At 31.7% G+C, this 20,462-nt stretch overlaps 1 protein-coding gene across 2 annotated transcripts in view; it reads left to right on the forward strand.

Annotated features, from left to right (window-relative positions):
- The window catches only part of LOC148282342 (uncharacterized), a 50,082-nt gene that overhangs the window by 5,041 nt on the left and 24,579 nt on the right, over positions 1 to 20,462 (forward strand). The window contains exon 2 of one of the 2 annotated variants that reach the window (XM_088225278.1): positions 4,463 to 4,514. The exons of the other annotated variant lie outside the window; for it this stretch is intronic. The gene's annotated coding sequence lies outside the window, so the exon portion shown is untranslated. The remainder of the gene's footprint in view (positions 1 to 4,462; positions 4,515 to 20,462) is intronic. 2 annotated transcript variants of the gene reach the window in all.

Consider the following 20,462-nt stretch of genomic DNA (forward strand, 5'->3'; position numbering starts at 1 on the left):
TATGCTTATTTGTGTTTGTTTAACCTTTCCCTCACCAAGCATCTAAAAATTACACACGATCCGAACGGGGGGACCAAACGACCCCAGCGCCTACTTGTATATGGAATTAGGAGAATAAAACCTTGGAAGTATTTATGACCGTGCAACAATTTATTCATGTTTTCGCGTACACATATTTTACTCATTCGTGTATTTTATTAGTTTGCCAAATGTTTGTGTACATAAAGTGAAATTGACCAAATCGGTTCATGGGGATTCGAATCCCCCCCTTCGGTCCGGCTAGGTTAATTTCACGATAAATAAACATATTTGTAGGTATATCGAACCGATTGGTGGTCCCGTGGCAGTGTTGTGGTTTAAATATCACAACTCTATTCCCATTTTTCCAGCACGCGTTATTTACTACTTTTAGGAAATGAAATGATTTTGATAAAAATATCAGTTAAAATCATCGGTCAAATTTGTTTAAACAAAGCAAATAAAATTAAATATTAACATGGAGTTTTATTGAGAAATATTTACAAAAACATCAATATTATTTTATTTATTTATTTATTTTTTATGTCATACTAAAGCTAACAAACAAAAAAATCCTCAAAGGGATGGCCTGTGTGCGGGTATACATTATTTTAAAAAATCACCAAAGGCTACTGAAAGAATATTTTAATGTTTTATATGTGCGGGTAGAATTATATTCATTTTCTGGGAATACGTAGCTGTGAGAAACCGGTAGACTCGTGGGGAGAGATTCTAGGAAATAAATGTATCAGATGTCGTTTTCCAGTTCAATATAGGTACATACCATGACTGCCAACATAGAACATATATTGCTAAGCTATGTGAGGAATGAAATAAATGCTACACATTAAATTCTCGAGTCCTTTCCCATGAACTAACATAATACTCGTAATAAAACATACTTGTTTTCGAGAAGCAAAAAATCAATGGGAAAATGTGCGTAGATATCTGTGTTGGATTCCGAAGGGACAATAGTATGCGTCATAGCTAGGCTCAGAGTAAAAAATCACTAGAGAAGCGTTACAAAATTTAAGTTTGGTTTTTTGTTTAAACCTACAATGCCCAATGCAGACGATCTGCTACATACCAATAATCGGTGTATAAAAGTGATTTCAAACATGTTTATCACTCGGCGACTAGTTTATTATATTGTATACATATTAGCCATTATAATTTATTTTAAAAAGTCGCCACCAGGGTAAAGTTTTTCAATAAACTTTTTAAAAAGTCAGTTGCACGTATTTTGTCAAAAGTGTAATTTAGCTAAAATTCAAAGGGGGATTTCTTTATTTTTTTAAAAAGATTTGAAGTTATAATTACTGTTTCTGCAACGTTCATTATTATGCAGGTGTTCTTTAAACCCTGTCATATCCGAAACCACGATGACCAAGAAGACATATTGGCACATAAAAATAAATTTTTAGAGCGAATAAAATTTACAAAAATAAAATATTAAAAAAAACAAATGGTTGCTTACTTCAACAAGGGAGAAGCGGGGAGAGGGGAGGAGGGAGTCTGATACACCGTCAACCACATGGCCACGCCCCCTCGCTTCTCCCCTGCAGAAATAAGTAACCATTTGTTTTTTAAAATATTGTATTTAAAAAAAAAATCTGTGTTCTAAATATTGTTTTAAATATGCTAATATCTCTTCTTGCCCATACTGATCATCGTGGTTTCGGATGCAACAGGGTTTAAAGAACACCCTGTATTAAAAGATGTTCATAAGAATCGTTATTTTTTGTTTTCCTCACATACTTGTATTTTTTTTATCTTTTAATACCTGATGTCCACATAAACTAAAATGTGAAATTTAAATTGAAAAAAAAACTTTTTTTTTCATTATTTTTCCCAGTATTTGTATAAAAAAACACTCATAAAAATATGATTTTATGTAGAATTAGAAAAATTAGACATTAAAGGGTTAAATTCTCGAGTACTTCCCCATGAAGTAACATAGTAATAAAACAAACTTGTATAAAAATATTTTGAGTTTGTCCAAATTTTTGTAGACAAGGACCGGATTCAACCCCCTAGGGAGCTGTTAATACAACAGAGATGAATAACATTATGGAGAAGGCAATATAGAAATCTAGGCATCCACAGGGCTTATGACCTGTCATTGGCTGGTTTGAGTAGCCACTTTACACACTGTGTAACATTCACCATTCTACCTATATTTGAACATTTTTATTTTTATATAGGAGTTGCTTAATTTTTGCCTTGCTTATTATGTACAAGGCCTATATTAATTGCAAAAGGTATGTTCCTTCTAATTACTCTGACTGTAGTGTGAGGTTATGGTAGCATAATCGGCTATGGCCTTGTTAAGAAAGTTCACTCATTTAGCAAGCATGCGCTTAAACTTTTTGTCAACAAACACCGTATTTTGGCACTGAACTGAACTAAAGCGTGAAACTGATCACATATAACATATAAATGCAGTGCCCTTTGCACTATTGGGCTTGGAAAGGGAAACGATAATGTTTAAACCTTCTTACTTACCTTTATAACTCAGTACAGGAGAGTTGATTGTTCAAATTACTGTCAAAAACGATAACTACATATTTAAAAGCTTTTCGAGGCCTAAAATGAGCGCACGTAACTTAATTTTATATCTTCACTTAGGAACTCCTAAAACATCGTGCTTTTGGACTAGTGACTAGTAAATACAATTATCCTTTCACATTTTGTTATTTCTTTTTACTTTTTTTTGATTCAAGAATAAAGTTAACGAGTTGACTTATTCCTTCGACAGTATGGATTATAATAAATGTCCTTCTTTGAGACTTCAGTTTTACACATTACAAAATTTATCTATTTATTTCATTCATTTCCAAATAGGAAAATATCACACACTACGAATACGATAAAAATATGTAAAATGGATTTTGAAAAATTAATTGTGTTTACGAAATCAATATGGATGTTGTGGAGAAATATATGTATATAAATATGTCTCCTCAAAAATGCGACTTATTCGGCCTTCACAATCGTGACGTCAAGATTCGTGACGATGTTCTATTTAAATTGAAACAGTTACTAAGTTAAAAATTTAACCTAACCGTGACGTATTAGTGGCGTGGCCAATACAATGAACGGTCTTCCCGGAGATTCAAAATTATAATTTTAAAAAAAAAGTATGTTATTAATAAGTACAAAAAAAAATAGTTTTTTTACCCGACAGTATTTTGTAGACCCTTATTTATTAATTTTAAAAAAAATTATTTATCAAAAGCATACAAAAGTTAACATAAAAATTATCAAGTCCTACTATATATAAAAAAAACACGTTCTAAAAGCCAGATTCTCAGCAGACGTATTTCTCTTGAGCCAGATAAGTTTTTTTGATTTTTAATATTTAATGGGAGCATATTATACATTTTTGGTATATTGTACTCCAGTGTTTTTTTCCCGTATTTATTATTGAATTTAGGGAGAGCTAGGCCATCTACACTAGTAAACCGAGTAAAATTGAAATTGTAAAAAAAGTGATATTTTCCTATTGTTGAGTTCTTTATTTTCATTCATTTGTTAAACTTTTTGTACATAATTTAAATTGTACATTGGCGGGCTTATTGTCAAATGACATATTTTTCCATCCAACCAATAAAATAAAAATCTTAGTTATATCAATATTTGAGTTAGTCCAAATGTTTGTAGACAAAATACTGGATTTCACCTTCTCGGGAGTCATTAAGATAAACAAATAACAACGGGGATTTGTTAATAGTTATTTATTTCATTTGAGTTTCGAAGCTATTTTAATTGAACAGAAAAAACTAAAGATATACTATCTTAGTTATTTCAATATTTGAGTTAGTCCAAATGTTTGTAGACAAAATACTAGATTTCACCCTCTCGGGAGTCATTAAGATAAACAAATAACAACGGGGATTTGTTAATAGTTATTTATTTTATTTGAGTTTCGAAGCTAAAATCGTACAAAAATCAAAATAAAAATATTTGTATATAAATTACCCTAAATCAGTTCTAGTACTTAATGGGAAAAGGGAATAAAAAGGAAAGAGGAAAGGAGGATAGATTAAGAAAGAGAAAATATTGATTTATATGTGATTTGAATAAAGGCACTGTAGAAACATCTTTGATGTTCGATAGGAGATAATTCCACAATCAAGCCCATTATAGTATGTACATTATGAGGATACAAGTTCTTATTTTATGGGACTAAATGCCAATGTTGAGTCGGGACGAAATGTTGTTTAAACTAGATTGTTAACAAAAAATAAAAATAATTTGGAAATCGGTAAATAGAAAAACAAACTAATTAGTTATGAGTAAATAATAATAAAACATACTCAACTTTACCTAAGTAGTAAACATAAGAGTTCGTTCGTATGTATAGACAAAAAGAGCGAAATGCGATTTTTACGAAAAAAGTTAGTATTTAATAATAATAATAAGAAAATATTTTTTATTCCAGCTCGATTTGGCGGATAGCTCTATACCTTACCAGCCGTATAACCAGTTAACAGGTAAAATATCATATATATATACGTATAAGTACTATAGTATATAAATGTGTGTTCCAGTTTAAAAATAACTTTGAAATACTCATTATCTTATGGCGCGGCGTAACTACGTGCTTGCTGGATCATATATGATTGAAATATGATAAATACGTCGGTATTTTTACCTATTTACTCACGTGAATTGGTTTATTTTCTGCCTTAGACCGCCCACGTACGCACCATTTTCTAATACAAAGCAGTTTCCCCGGTTAACCCAGTGCCAGTCGAGCGATGGTCGCGTCGGTGATACTGAGGAACCCCAGCCCTACGGGAAATTGGATACGAAAAATGATTTCTTACGCGCGGTAAAAATTAGAGCATTCAATTATGCGGCAAAGTTTATTGAAAAACTGCGAAAACAATAAAAAAATAAATGAAATTAAAAACGAACTAATTTGAATGACGTTACTAGTTCGTATGAATCTACCAATTATAAGAGAGTTGTGGAAGATTTCCGGTTTACGGTATTTCAACGGACTAATCGGCTGATGTGACCGAGAAGACGCGGAAGAGAACTTGATACGTCACACGCAAAAGTCGTTCAATTTAAATACTACTCATAATATAAATGTATACTGAGTGCATGTAGTATGCTTAAGTACAAAACATTGAAAGATAATTTACAACAGCATTTTCTCTTATTAATACTTAAAGCATTAACTTTGTTGTCAAACATTTTATTAAATGTTACTAAATAATTGTTTATAATTATTAACATATTTCAACAGAGATGAATAACTTTTTAGAGAAGGGAATATAGAAGTCTAGGCATCCACAGAGCTTATGACCTATCATTATCCCTATGTTAAACAATATTACTTTGGACATTGACATTTTTCACGTCTCTGAGGGAGTTTTCGTTACGAGATTCTCTTACTTTTTTAACATATTATTCTCTGGATATTATGTATACTCATATGTTATTTTTATATATACCGAGTTTTACCTTATTATTTTAATTATTTCTATAAAGAAAGTATGAATTAAGATATTTCGTTTTGCAATGTACATATATATGAATAAATAAAATGTAACATTCACCATTCTGCCTATATTTTAACATCTATATTCTTTCGACTCTTCCATATGGACGTTTATGAAGTTCATCATCATCATCATCATCAGCCGTCTCTTGTCCAATGTTGAACATAGGCCTCCCCCTTTAGTCTCCATATTTCCCTATCCTGAGCCAACCGCATCCAACCACTTCCTGCAACTCGTCTTATGTCATCAGACCACCTTGTCTGAGGCCTGCCGACACTTCTTCTACCCGTTCTGGGTCGCCATTCCAGGACTTTTTTGGTCCATCTAGAGTCTGTGATTCTGGCTATATGATCAGCCCAGCTCCATTTCTGGTTGGCAGCCCTATGGACCACATCGGTGATCATTGTTCTCGCTCTAATCCATGTATTGGTTTTTCTGTCTCTCAACGAAATACCCAGCATTCTCCTTTCCATGGCTCTCTGTGTCACTGATAATTTGTGTAATTTTTTTTTCGTGAACACAAAAGTTTCACAGCCATATGTCAGTACAGGGAGAACACAAGCATCAAAAAGTTTCTTCTCTAAGTAATGTAAATACTTCGGAGATTTTAGGATATATGAGAGCTTACCAAAGGCGGCCCATGCTAAACCTCGCCTTCTTTCTATTTCTACCTCTTGATTATCTTTGCCGAGCTTTATTTCATGTCCCAAGTATATATAACTATCAATCTTTTCAATTATTTCTCCATTTACTGAGATGTTACATGATTGGTTTGCATCACTCATTACTTTAGTTTTTGAAGCATTCATTTTCAAGCCTATTTTCAGGGATGCTGTATTAACTTCGTTTATCATGTTTTCGAGTTCTTTCTCATCTTTAGCAAATAGGACTATATCATCTGCGAATCTGAGATTGCTAATAAGTTCGCCGTTGATGTTAATACCTTTGTCGTTCCAGTCAAGAGTTTTGAAGACATCTTACAGAGCTAGTGTAAATAACTTTGGGGATATTGTATCACCCTGTCTTACTCCTCTTCTTATGCGGAACTTTTCGCTTGGTTCATGGAGCTGTATTCATTATATTTCTGGATGATATTTTTCAGGGTTTGTATATGATCGATCGTGCTGTAACCTCTCTTAAATCCTGCCTGTTCTACCGTTTGGTATGCGTCTAGTTTATTAGTCTATTATTAATTATTTTTGTAAACAGCTTGTACAAGTGAGATAACAAACTAATAGGTCGATAATTTTCCAACTTCCTATGGTCACTTTTTTTGTGAAGGAGAATTATCGTTGCGTTGTTCCATTCTTCTGGTATACGTTCTTCTTCCAGACATTTATTTAATAGAGTCACAACTGCTTGTTGAAGAATTTCTCCCCCACATTTTATGGTTTCGATAGCTATACCATCAGAGCTAGGGGTTTTTTTGTTTTTCATCTGTCTCATGGCATGTTGGACTTCTTCCCATGTTATATCAGGAATGTCTTCTGATCCGATATTTTTAATTCCAATCTTATGGATTTGGTTCTCACTCTCAGGTATTTGTGAGGTATAAAGTTTTTTTCGTAGAACTCTTTTGCTATATTTAGTTATATATATTTGTACATATATATTTGTCATTGATGAAGTTAAAGAGTTGAAACCTTTATTATTGCGGGTGAGATTCATCTGATTGAATTATTTCAACTACATTACTAAACTTTAATTTCAAAAACATACGTGTACTCTGTCACGGCAGTAGTCACACCAGTATTACTATAGTCCAAAGTTAAAAATGAAACAGTACCTGATTAACGTTCATGTTGGCAAATTGCCCAAAGTTGGGAGTGCCGCTTGAAAATGTAAACAAATGAATAAAAATTGCTGATTTTTTTACATGAGTTTGGAAGGGAGCATTGTTTTTTAAAAATCAGTCATCGGTACTTATTTTTAAAACAACATGCTCGTAGGCGAAGACGTATTATAAATAGACACGGCTGTAAGTTAGAGTTGAGCGTTTCGGTTATTTAAAAGAAGTAGCAGTAACTAACAAAAAATCTGGTACAACCAATTGTATAGTTTAACAATAATAAATTATACTCGTATTGTTTCTTTTACGAAAAATCAACAAAATTTGTTCTGTTTTAAAATTATTGATATAGGTAGTTATATAAAATGATAATGTTTTTTTTTTCTATAACAAACTACTTTTATATATTAAGTCAATCTGAAAACTGTAACTTTCCCGAAAAGAGACTAGCTCCTGTGCTTGGAGAGTGGCTTACACTGATATAGTTATTTAGTGGACTTTACGAATGTAACAGATTATCTAATTTCGCTGCATTTGGTTAACAAAATCAGTGCCCTATTTACCACTGGGTGCGGAAAGAGGAATGAATATCGTAAAAATTTAAGTAGAAAGTTGTAGGAAATAACGAAAAGGGTTCAACAGCCAAATGTGATAACTATAGGATGATTGCACTCACCTCGCATGCAAGTAAAATTGTACTGCATATTTTACATTTGAGGTTAAAATACTTCCATGACTGGCAAATCCCACAGGAGCAAACAGGTTTTGTTAAGGGAAAGGGGACGCGTGAGCAGATTTTTAATGTCAGGCAAATTATCGAGAAAAGCAGAAAATTCAACAAACCTTTGTTTCTCTATTTCATTGATTATAAAAAAGCTTTTGACTGTGTAAATTAGAGCAAATTATGGGTTGTCTTCAATGAGATGGGGTACCAGCACACCTTATTTGCCTGATAAAACCACTTTACAATAAAAGCTCAGCAATTTTGAAGTTTAACAATGAACTATCAGATAACTTCCCAGTTCGAAAAGGCGTTAGACAGGGTTGCATTTTGTCTCCCGTCTTGTTTAATATATATTTATTTATTTATTTTGTCCATTAACGCCCAAAAGGCATTTACAAAAAATAAAAATGAAATACATGCTAACATACTAAATAATAAACAGAATATACAGAAAAAAATTGTGAAATTAGTTAAAAAAGATATGATAAAAAGTTTTACAAAGTAAAAAAAAAATCAATAATAACAAAGTTATACAAGAAAAAACAGTAAGCATATAAACAATAAATGCAAAGATATAAGCTTATGAAATAAATTCTGTAAAGCAAACAATAAAAAAAGTGTTACGGTAAGCAAGAAAGACATTTTAAAGTTAAATTAATAAACAAGCAAGCATATATTATCACAAAAAAATAAGAAATAAAATTATGTATCTATGAAATGCGTATTTGCCAATACTACAATGCAATTTGATATAATAGTAAAAAATAAAAAACAAGTATAAGGTAATTAAAATAAACAAGTAAGTGTTTTTTTTAAATTTATGAAATTGAATTGTCAATAATAGTTTGACGAGCAGCTACAAATAAACTTGATATGGTGAATATATCATTTGAAAGGCACGTAACGGCTGGACAAGTAAGTTCACGATTGGTCATAAGCCTTGTAAACGCCCAGACTTCCATATTTCCTCCTTAAAAATATTTTCCATCCCTGTTGTAATTTGTAAATCTTAATGACTCCCAGGGGGGTGAAATCCAGTCTTTTCTCTACAAACAATTGGACACTCAAAATATAAATTGTTGATTTCGGTGTTTTAATTAAATATACTCGTGAAATAGGTTATTGCGATAATTTATGTATTTTTAACTTCAAAACGGCAAAAAATGGACTGCCCTGTTTTATCCTATAAGGTAGGTACAGATTTGTAAAATAACAAACTCGTAATATTTTATTAAAATGTTATTTCAGTGACATACATCGGAAGTGGTTCTCATGATATCATTCACAAGAGGCCTCTTTTACTGTATGGCTGCCCCTTTTGACAAAGATTATATTAGTACGCTGAACTTCTATGACGACCTTTCATTTCATTACGTTCTCTCCCTTATTTTTCAAAGGGTCTTCTAGAGTCCGCCAGGGACGGAAGGGCCCATCTACTTGTCGCTGTCGAGAATTTCAACCTTTCGATATACTTGAGAATAGTGATTCTCACTAGAGATGCGCGTTTCGGTTATTTAAAAGAAGTATCAGTAACAGCCACTGTTTCAAAAATTAAACTGATTTTAAATAACAGCTTAGAGCAGCGCAGCGTCGCCAAAAAATCAAGTACAAGTAAACTGCTGAAACTGTTTCACTAAAGTTAACTAAACTGTTACTTGTTACGAGCAACGCAATGCTTCTTTAAACTGTTAATTAAGAAACAGTTTCATATACTCTCACTAGATTTTCTTAAAAGTAACGTTTTAAAAACGGTTTGAACTATTTCCAAAGTGTGATTGTTCTAAATTAACTTTTTTTTATTAGCCCTAATTTGCATAAACTGTCATGAAAAAATAATAAGCCAAGAAAAAATAATCGAAACGCAAACAAACCATCATGCCATTTTCCCGTTGGGATAGGTAGAGAGGAAAAAATGCCCCATCATGTTTTTGCATACAGACCTTACTTCCTCCACATTCATACATTTTCTCGTGCGCGCTGGCCAATTATTCCTATTTTTGACATGTCCCTCTTAAGTATTTGTTGAATAAGGTATGTCTCGGTCTTTCTCGTCTTTTGCATCAATCAAAATTGGCATTGTGAAAGTTTTTAGCCGTTCTTTCGCTGTCCGTTCGCTCCACGTGTCCAAACCAAAGCAAAACTGCTTTCATGATGTTTTCGATAATGCATAGTGCACGGATCTCGATATTTTTGCACCTGTTATACACATTATTCACATATTCGCCTAGGAAATCAAATTTCAAAAGCATTTAGTCTGCTTTCGTCCTCGGTTTTGCAATTTAATACCCCACTATTATATATGAGGGTTAGCGCCAGCATTTCATTGCGAACTGCTGATTTCACCCCCTGCGACAAACATTTATTTGCCAAGTTTGATTTAACCCCTCATAACTCAATCTTTAAAATACAAAAATAGTTGGTGTTTTGATAGCTTTCTGTAAGTAATGGAAGATGCATTTTAAAGTTTTTTTTTTATGTTCATAACAAAATTAAAAAACGGTTGAACTAGACGTACATGTAACATTGTGTTATAATGCCTCAAAGTATTCAAGTGTCAAAAAAGTACGAAATATTATATTTTTTTTGCTTATTTTAGCAAAGCGCAAAAGGTGTACTAAATTATAATACAGATAAATATTTTCCCGATTTTTCAATACACGACCTCGTTTATTGAATGGACTTTCTAGCCACCAAAATCATAATGTAATCATTTGTTTATGAGAAAATTAACTTAGATTGAATTGAATGGTGTTTACCTTTGATGTAACATTTGTTTGAAATACATGGTAAAAATAGTAAATGTGATTGTTGAAATAAACAAAAATTGGACACAAAATGCCGAACGCTCTCAAAGTGGAACGGAAGGTCAGTTGATGCCTGTCAATAGTCCGGCTTCTCCTGTATGAGTTTTCACCATCAGATCTTCACACTATAGTCAGAGAAATTAGAAGGAACATACCTTTTGCAGTTAATACAAGCCTTGTACATAATAAGCAAGGCAAACAATAGGCCACTCCTTTATTTTTAAAAAAAACATTGGTTTAAAATGAACTTATTTTGAATTTTGTAAGCGCTGAAATGGTTTGTAAAAGAACTGTCACGTGATGCTATAAAGGATTAAGGGCACCGTTCATCCTATTCCTCGCACTAGAATAATAATCGATTAATCGAGAAAAATAATCGAAAAAGAAAAAATGATTCAATTCTCGTTTTAGGCGTTATTCCAGGGACAATTAAAATTAATAATAATAGAATGAAATCACCTAGCCCTTTCCCGAAACCGTTTATAAAGATTTGTGTCTTTCTTCAGTTTTGCATATTCATTATATTTTTTGTTATTAGTCTTAAAATAGTACAAACATTTTACATGAATGTCCTTACATTAACTTATAGTTGAGTGAGTGAGTAAGGAAATATAATATTGCATGAACTATTCAAAATAAAATAAAGATCTACGATTCTAAAAAAAATTAGAGTCTCTCATAAACTGACGTACTCATGAGAACTTTTGCGCAAAATCCACTTAGTTAACCAAATTAAAAGGACTCTCAAGAAAGTTACTGGAAAACATTGGGAATTTTATGTATTATTCGTACGTTTTTGGTGCATGAACTATGCAATGAAAAAAAAGATGAAATCTGAACAATCCCAAAAACTTAGAGTCTCTCATTACCTGACGTACCTACTCATGAAAACTTTTGCAACGGTCGCAAGGTTTTTAAAATTTCTGATTATTTCTTAACCTTTTTCTTTCCAAAAAATGATAACTAATTTTATTTAATGTTTTTAGGATTTATACATTAAAGCAATTCTTAATGCATAAATCACAAAAAGTTTTTCCTCACAGGTCAAATCGATAAAATAAAAATATCGACGCGATAAAAGTAGCGATTCGATGCCAGAAGAACAGATTTAGACTATTTTTAGAGTCCAACTCGAATAATTTATCCAACAGTGATGGTACTGGTGACCACATACGTAATATGTTTAAATATTTGATTTTTTACCATTGTTTCTTTGAATTTTCCAATTAGTGTACACATATAATCTACATATCAATAAATCTCTAACATATTAAATAAATATAACGCAGATGTTTGTACCGCATTTAACCCATAAAATCAATGCTATTAACATGTTCGTATGTATTTCTTGATTGATATATCACGCCATTCCTCCGTAGGGGTTGGCAGAAAGGATGGACCGCCACACACGTCTATCGTGAGATACATTTTTAGTTCTTCTACATTCATACATGTTGTCATACATGCCCTTCGGTTGTGTCTGCTTTTGACATGACCAGAATTGAAATTTTAGTTGATCTGATCATGCCACGTGTTTCGTGGTCGTCTTTGTCCTGCGTTATCATTCATTCTTCTTGCCAGATATATCTGTTTTAACGTTCGTTCTACATGACCAAACCATATGTGAGTCTATCTTAATCTTATCAATTATACCTGTCTTAGATTTTCACTCTCGTCTGATTTCATCATTCGTAACCCTGGTTTACATTTCCCACACATTCGTCTAAATGACCGCATTTCAACCACGTTCACTCTGCTTTCATCTTACCTCTGCCAATTTCATGTTTCACTTCCAAATATGAGTGTTGTGACCAAAACTCCGTTGTGCATTTCCAATCGAACATCTTAAACTATTTTTCAAATCATTATATTTTATATGTTTCACAATTATGTAGTTACTTGTAGTAAAGTTGAAGTATTTTCTACAACGGTGACGAATAACAATAAGAAAAAAAAATCTTATATTAAAAATAAAATACGAAATGCAATAAAAAAACAAAAAATAAATAAATTCAAAAATTGGGTGAAACAATTAACGATATTTTGATAACAGATCACGAGTCCAAATTACAGTGGTAGATTACATAGAACAGTCAGGCTTGAGAAAATTATCTTTTTTGATTTTTGTGTTCTTACTAGGAATCGAACTCAAACCTTCCGTGCGTGGGTCAAACGTCTAAACCATTACACAATGGGGACCGCCACGATTCCTATAATGTAATCATTAGTATATTATGTATACACTAGATGCAGCAATAAGCACCCGTCTTGTGTTGTATTCAACTTAAGGTCCGGAACTTCTATAAATGATGATTAAATTAAAATTTATACATATATATAAATTATTCATGAATTTTTATTTTTTTTAATTATAAATAAACTAAAATTTTAATATACTATAGATGATAATTTAATTAAATGTCTATAATAAATTAAAATTTTAATTTGGGATAAGCTAATAAATAAATAATTTAATTAATTATTTAACTTAAAATCAAATTTATAGGAATAAACTTGTAGTCAGTAAATGTGAAGCAGCGTAAAAAGGCGCGACATACAGCTTTGAACTTTGAATTCATAGTAAACTGGCATAGACAGTTAGTCTTTTTTACCCTACTACGCGTTTTGCAAGGCAATTTCGATGCGACAACGCTCATTTTTTAAAACATAATTTCAAACTATCGTTCTTGAAGCATCATCTCTATTTAATTATACCTCAGTGTACATGAGTTATTTACAATTCATTGAAAATCGCCTTAAAATAAAAATATTGGGTACATTGTAAGAACGCAAATATTTATTTTAATAAAAATTACATATTGTAAAAATAAATTATAATACGTTATATAAAACTGAGCATATTTTATGTAATCTGAAAAATATGCCATATTTTCTTCTGATAAATCTGTCGGTGTTTGATCTTCCAAGCCTAAACAAAAAAGTGTATCGGAAATTGTTTTTTTCCAATAGTCTGGAGCTTATTTGATATTCGCCATTGCCTATACTCCTTAACTTATGAATTGTATTTTATAAAAAGGTTGTTACAAATGAATATCACAGCTGACTACGTGTACAAACAATGTTCTGAAATTTTTCTTCTCACTTTTCAAAAGATAAAGTTTTTCGGAACATTGCCAACATTTCTAAAACGTGTTTATGGTATGTGGTACTATTGATTTACAATCCACCTTAAGAAAAATAAATCGGCTCCATTTTATTGGATTTAATGAAATTCTATGTCTAACCTCACGGATAGAATCGTTAGGTTCTGTTGCCAGAGAATCTTGTTTTATTGATTAATAAATAATTTTTGTAGAACTCTTTGATTGTTCAATTCAAAAACAACTTTCTTGCATTCATTTGCGCTTTTCCAATCGGTGGCTGCCTATGGCATAATTGGCTGGGGAGGTTGCTCGAAAATTGTCATGAACCCCCTAATCAAGACGGAAAAGCTAATTCTTAGAGTTATGCTTCGGTGTCCTCCGACTTACCCATCTGAACCATTATTTAATTTTTTAAAGGTACTTGATATCCGACAAATTTATATCAAGAAAGTTAAGACAATTTTCTGGTCAGGTGACTACGGAAGGAGGTCCTAACAGAATGCCCGTACGAGGTTTTCACGTAACCTTAACTTCTTAATACCGAGAACACGTACGATGTTTGCTCGGAGACACTTTTCATATATAGCTCAAAGAGTGTTCAACGTCTTGGATGAACATATTAATTTCTCCAAAACAACGCCTACATTTAAGATGAAAATCAACAATTGGATTTTATCGAGATCACTGTATAAGACCACTGTATAAGATTGCTTCGGGAATAAATAAATAATATCGATGCTGTTTTCATTATTATTCATATAAGTATACATGTATATCATCTTTGAATAAACTTGATAGTGGTGCTTAATTATTTGTAAATATTTATTTTAACTATCGCTAATCGAAGCATAGAATTATTTATTATTATGTTTATTAAATTAAATATTCTACCATATAGATGTGCTACTATTATTACTTTATTGTATTATTTTGTATTTTTTTTTCACTATCAATTAATTACCGAATTGGATTTATAATATTAATATTAATTTTAACATTATATATTAACATTTCTTGTATACCCACAAACAGGCCATGTCTTTGTAGGATTTTTTGTTTACTATTTTTACTTATATGTATTTCATTGCTATGTAATTTTTCTTTATTTTTTTGGATACTCTGTTTTACCTCTTATGTATATTGTAAAAAAAAACAATAAACCATCAAATGTATTTAATTAACCTGGTGTTGAAAGGGGCGGGAGTCAGAGAAACGTCGATATGATATCGATTCTACTCATATTACTAAGTGCTTCCCTAATGAATTTACCCTCACTGGTTATGGTTGCGGGGAGTCATTACATCGTAAAAATACATTTGAATCACCATTGCGACTAGCTGTGGAAATTCAAGTGAATAATTTTCAGCGAGGCTACCCATGTGAGGGGGAGCGATCCAACTCTTAGAACTTTAAGTGGGGCCAGTTTCACTACCAAAAGTTAATCTAAAAACGACTCGAGTTAGTTATTGTTTCGTTTTTAACTATTAAAAGACTGTAGTAAATAATCCCTTTGCGAGCGGTGATGTAACATCGTGTTTCCACTAATAAAGATGGAATATTCTTAAGTTCAGACATTCAAAGAAAAAAAAAACATGGAGACATACTGTTTAATAATTAGTTTTATGTAATTTATGCAAATTAACATATAATTTAGCCCTGTGATAGCAAAAAAATCATAAATACGCCGCTCATATTACGCGCGTGCGTCCCCCATCACTGTCGTCAACCGACTGAAGACTGAATTCACTTAATCTGTTTTACACAGCACCCGCCATAGAACAGCGTCTCTGCCTTTCCTTGTTTTGAGTTCTATCTTCGTGCTCTCTCTTGTACAGATGTGTTGCTGAATAAGCGGACATTCATTCTTCGCGTAGAAGATAAATATTTTTTGTATGATAATCCAGCATAAATGTTATAAAACCACTTTCCGACTTTTCTATGTATACCAGTTTCGAGACTAATTAAACCAACATGCTAAACCCACTATACCATATTTGCACAAAAATATGAAATCAACACATGAATTTTAATAAGCACATGCATTGATTGAGTGAACCTAAACCTATTAAACTCACGCCCCTCCCCCCACCACCTTCCCGTTTTTTCGACTATTTCTCCAAAACAATTTTTTTCATAATCGAATCATAATATTTTTTTTCATAGTGTTGGTTTTATATTTTTGTGCAACAACTATAGTGAAGGTGTATAGTGGGTTTTGCATGTTTGTTTAATTAGTGTCCTGACGAAAAAACGGGCACGTCTTGAAACTCGTAGGCGTAGAAAAGTCAGTAAGTGGTTATTTAAAAATAGTAAATAATATTTAATAAAATATTAGACCACAAAGTTAATGCTCTGAATGTTTATTATATTTGAAAACGGTAAAAGTTATACGTCATTCGAAAGATAATTTTCTCATCTACAATAAATTGTATTCGCTCTTACGATAAACATTATAATTACGAGCTTTCAAAATGGAATGTCAAGTAGACGGAAGTGAGCATTTTCGACACCTTCTGTTTGCGTTCAATAGAGGAAATAAAGGAGAAAACAAATAAATAGAATTCATTTTACACTAACTTATTCTACTTTATATTTCACTTTGAAATCAAATAAAATAATATATGTGACGTAAATTTAAATACAATATCTGGTAGAGCAAATAAAAATTCTTTCAAACTTTAGCATTATAGACACAACTAATTTACTTATATTAATAAAATAAGGTTCTAAAGAAAACAGTAGTAAAATATGTTACATTAAGAAGGCGTTAAAAAATTGTCAGGGTCTTCCCTGAGGGCTCCTAAATAAATAAGTATTTAATACAGAAATCTTTAATCCGAGTCATTTAAAAAAAAACATTTCGTTTTCTAAGTGACTTGCTCTTCAAAGAATTCAGAGTACTGAATATTATTCAACAGTATATATTGAAAACGGTAGTGGTTACACACATAAAGAGAGACATTTACCCAAGCGTCAACCACAACCATAATACAAGATACTCTAATAGGGATCTGATACTAAGTGAAGGGGTCAACACTGTTCTGGCATCGAGACAACACTAAAACGTAGGCAAAAAAGTCCATAACCTTTTGCCAGAATCGTGGAAAGACGGGAGTGTTGTCAAGTTACGGAAGGTGTTGACCTCGCTCTTTCATGACATTGGTCGTAGGGAGTCAGAAAAGTTGATGCATGCCACGGATTGGAGAACCTTACTGGATGTCAAAAATAAAATATAAAAAATAAGGAATAATTAAAAAAAAAAAATATTTATTGATAAAAACTATGAAGTTTCGCATAAATAAATTGTCTATGTTTTTATGAATGTATGTATGTGTATGCGCATGGGTGTATGTACGTATATGTGTATGTACATGTGTATATATGTGTATATTTATATATATGTGTGTATATATGTGTATTTCTGTATGTATATGTATCAAAATGTGTATCCGAATAAGTTTATATTTTGTTTGTCTGTGCTCTATATTAATTTGTTAACTATTATAATATATTAAAATGTAATTGCCTAGCTTGGAACGGGGTATGTACCCTTGTTAGCTGGGCAAAGTGAACATGGAATTGTATTTTGATAAAGAGTGTGAATAAATAAATAAAAAAATAAATAAAAATAAAATACTAAATATTGCATTTTCGCTATTCTGTTCTGTCAGTTGTTAACTACTACAAACCTGTCGAGCTAGGGCCCCCTTGAAAGCGCGGGTCCCTAGCGGCTAAATTCGCTGTAATAAAATGTCAATAACCACATTTAAGAATAAACCTAGACAAAAGTGCTTTTCATAAAGTACTTTGAAATATAATTCGGTAAACTTTCTGCATTTTCACCTATTTTGTTGGGGGCCCTCCGGAGGCCCTCCCTTAATGCGGCCCTGTCAGGAAGTTGTATTTATATTTTTGTGCCACTACCGTTATGATGAAGGTTTAAAACGGGATTCGCATGTTTGTATGAGACTGAGAAAAGTCGGTAAGTTTCTGTATACAAATATGATATTTACTACCATTAATTTAAATATTATTATTTCGTGAGAAGTAGATTGCACCTCTCATACGCTACTTATAACGAAATTGGGGAGCCGAGTAACTCGACGCTTCCCCAGTGGCGTCCCGACGCTAGACCCGTGTGACGTCACATCCCGGCGCCGAAGCTCCACCGAGCTGCCAGGAGGCAAACGACGTAAAAAAACCTTTACGACCCCTATTCCGAAAGGGATGTTTTCCACTTACTGAATGTATTTTTCAGGAACTAAGGAGTCGTAGCGGAATCGATAAATTTAACGAAATAATTTAATACCACCTTATTTCTTGCTGTTTTAGGATCTAGGACAAAAAAGAAATCGATAGGTTAAAGAGAAACTGGTATTTTTATTTATTTTAACATTCATTTACAATATATTTATTCAGGAATTTTTTTAATAAAATGCATACAGAATATAAAAATAAGAAAAACTTAAATTGTAGAAAATGCCTCTAAGTTTTGGGACACAGTGAATGTTATAAATGATTTATTAATTAAATTGAAGGATACACGGATAAAACGGGTTCATTACATTTTTTTGATTTTCAAAAAATTAATGCCATATTTTTTCTCCTGTAAGTTTAATAAAATCAAATATTTATTTATTTATTTTATTTTCTTTTATTTTAGGAAACATACAGTACAGTTACATAGTTTTATATTTTACACAGTTAGACTTAACTCTAATGGACCAGTGAAGTTTCCATATTATTAAGTAATTATATGTAAGGTTATTAATTAAAGTATAAAAAAGAGAAGGAAAAATAACATAAATAGAAGTTGTTTGGAATTAAAATTTAAGTAAAAAAAAATAAGAAAATTTGTAAAAGTAATTATAAATTAAGAATTAAAATAAATAATGAAAAACAATACTCAGATGTAAAAATAAAAATAAATAATTATAACATTTTTAAAAAGGAAAAACATAAACATACACATACATATTTTAAGGGATTGAAAGAAACGATGAGAAGAATCTTTAAATAAGACAATAAATTTAAGTCAATTTAAAAACATCTTCAAAATTAATGACCCATTATAGTAAGAGCAGCAATATATTGATTTTATACACTCATACATATACAATATAAGTAATTAAAAATAGTGTAAAAGTATAAAAACATGTCAATGCAGCAGAGAAAAAAGAAAGAATAACAGGTATAGCAAGTAACATTTCAAATTTGAAAAAGCAATAAAAGGAGAAGATTTTAAACCAACGGTAGGAATATACAAAATAAACAAAATGTGGCTCTCTGTCTTATAAACCGCTGACAGGAAAACACCCAAAATGCGACTATTGCTGCAATGGGGTCGTTTTTGTCAGTTCAAAAAAAAGTTTAAAAAAATAGTTAAGTAGACGTTTATGTTTGTCATTTTCTGTGATAGTATGTAAAAATATATGTTACATTAAATGACAAATTATTTTAATGAGTACATGAACTTAGAGTCTCACAATAAGGTTTTTATTATTATTTTTGTTTTACTGTAAAATTTGTTATTTGTTCATGAGTCTGTTCTTGCCGTGTACCCTTCAACTGTATATAGGTGTATACAGTTTTCCCTTCAACTGTATCTAGGTATATACCCTTCAACTGTATATACCTACCCAGTAATCATATATAATAAATATTGATAACATTTTTATATTATATTATGTGCTTTCTGTTATGAAATAAAAAAAATACGCACGTATATCTAGTATAGTATATAATATTATTTGTCGGCCTCGTGGTGTAATGGTCAGTGCGTTTGGCTGCCATGCAAAAGGTCTCGGGTTCAATTCCCGTCATGGTCGATATGAAATATAAATTTAAAAGGGTGTTTTCACATAACAATATTTCATAGTCCCTGGACTGGTACCTTAAGCGTAAGACTGACCACCTTACCTTCATGTAACAAAAATGATCAAGATACGCTACGATTGGTGTACCAATACAGTGCCCTATGCACCATTAGGTGCGGAAAGGGAATGATAATATGATTTTATCCGTCATACTTATTATGATGATTCGTTTTATTTTTTAATATCGTTATTTTATTACATTATTACTACTTTCATTTGTATTTCATACGCCATATTAAAATTATTACAACAATGATGTTTTTGAACAATACAGTATGACATATCATTTCCTCGATTGCAGTTTTAAATCCAAAGTAACCCACCAGATCGTGACCCGACAAGTATCGGCACAGCAGCTGACGGTGCCACGACAAAAGAATTACTATGGAGATAGAACAATGGTGACTGTAGTAACAAAACTGTTCAATTTGATACCTGTTGAAAATCGTGTGGAAAAAAACTTAAAAACATTTAAAAAATAGCCAAAAACTTATTAAAAACAGCAAGTAAAACTTAAGTGTGCATATAAATATATTATATTCTTCATCCATTATTGAACTATGTGCTAACCGCTTATAGATTTTAAAAAAAGTATTGTAACCCGCAGACAAGCCTCGGCTTTACGGGAACA

This window comes from Micrasema longulum, unplaced genomic scaffold (genome assembly GCF_059751315.1).
Source record: "Micrasema longulum isolate JH-2025_06_02 unplaced genomic scaffold, ASM5975131v1 h1tg000340l, whole genome shotgun sequence".
Taxonomy (NCBI): domain Eukaryota; kingdom Metazoa; phylum Arthropoda; class Insecta; order Trichoptera; family Brachycentridae; genus Micrasema; species Micrasema longulum.